Raw genomic sequence first — 1,929 nt, 5'->3', positions numbered from 1 at the left:
CCTATGCGTCTCCTCCACCGTCAAATCCATTGCGTATAATGGTGGGAAGGGAAAGGCACTAAAATTAGACCTCTGGCAACACTGTTGTGACAGTAATTAATATATATTAATAATATAAAATAAATAACATTTATTGGCAAGTCAGCTACTGGTTCAAAGTATATTCCAGTAATTTGTTCATGACACTACTAAACGAGTCGGTGTCATATTTCTTAAGCTCTCGATACTCCTTGTCCGAAATTATAAAATAGATTGGAATACCAGTTAGCGTTTATGGCACATTCTAGCTTACATGCAAGAGAGCTGCTGCTTTAGGTCCTTACAAATCTTACTAATATTGTAAATGCGAACGTTTGGATGGATGGATGTTAGAGTTTGTAGCCTAAACGGCTGAAAGGATTTTGATGAAATTTGGTACAGATGTAGATGATAGTTTGGAAGAGCACATAGGCTACTCACTTTAGTTTTTTTAATACCACGCGGACGGAGTCGAGGGCGAAAGCTAGTGATTTAAATAAATATTTTACTAATACTCATAGTAAATCTGTACATTAATCACATTGTCGACTAACGACTAGAGACGTGCAGGAAGTGGCTCGTTTATCATCTCGACAACAATAAGTTCCAGCTTCATAAAGCCTTATTCAAATTACACAATATTAAAGATTATTAATGACGAGCTGTTGTTCTCAACTTCGTCTCCGTGAAATTTAAATATATAGCCTATGTTACTCATATAAATTACCTTTCTAACAGTGAAGGAATTTTTAAAATCGGCCCAGTAGTTTTTGAGTTATTTCAATGCGTAGTATTCAAATCTTTCCTCTTTTATGATGCAAGTAGTGAAGATAAAATTTTTGGAGGTTAACATTTGTTAAAGTTGTTAAAAACGCAATTAACTGAATTATAAAACATCAACATATACAAATAACGAATTCGATTAAACAGTTCTATAGTATAGATAAATAAAAATAAATAAAATAATACCGTCTTTTTTCATAACCTCTATATTCTTAATCACAATATTTACAATTACAAAAACAATTATGTTGTTTCTTTCGCATCACATCTCGCCGTCTTTTGTTTCGCGCCTAAAATCTTTGCTTTTTTATTACGCTTTTTAATTTGTTTTGTCTTGATGAATTGTCAATGGCCAGTGTTAACATAAAAATTCATAAATAAAATAAATACTGATTATAAAAAGTCTTATAAATTGCGATATTATTTTGTTTATTGAATCATAGATATAATTATTTTACAAATGCTACTGTTTTATCAGCGCCATCTAGCGATCGATATTGACTGACCAGATATAAATTTAGACGCATCCTAAGTTGCCCTTCGGTGTAAGAGCGGGCGCACACCTTTGAATAAACTATCGCACGACTGTTATGTTATTGTCGATTGTTTCGCAGTTTAGTTGCTCAACTAAAAATCTAGTAGTTTGCACGCCTTATGAGCTCATAGGAATCAATGCGAGACAAAACAGTTGTGCGATAGTTTAGTTTCGGGTAGACGCAGGCACTAAAAATCAATTAACCCATGCTGTCAATGTACTTTAAATGTGATAGTAAAAAACAATAGGGGAAAGGTTTATTTCCGAGTAATTTTCATCTAGCTGTTAACTCGCAATCAATGTTGACACAAACAAACATACCCTACTCCAAAACATCCTGAACTCGTTAGAGTGTATAGAACATCGAACATTTTAGACCCGACAATTATCGTGAAAGATTTTTTTTTATCTATACTACATATACACTATACTAATATAATAAAGCGTAAACACACACTTCTTTGTTGCCTAAGATATCAGCAATTACAGCATGTTTTTGAATAATTCTTATTTTAATAAAAAGCCCTACACTTACGTCATGCTTTAGGCTATATATTTTCACGGTATTAAACTTAGGGGGTTAATGTTTTGGA

This window comes from Papilio polytes, unplaced genomic scaffold, assembly GCF_000836215.1.
Source record: "Papilio polytes unplaced genomic scaffold, Ppol_1.0 DF821733.1, whole genome shotgun sequence".
NCBI classification, from domain to species: Eukaryota; Metazoa; Arthropoda; class Insecta; order Lepidoptera; family Papilionidae; genus Papilio; species Papilio polytes.
Note: the sequence above shows the minus strand (reverse complement) of the source record.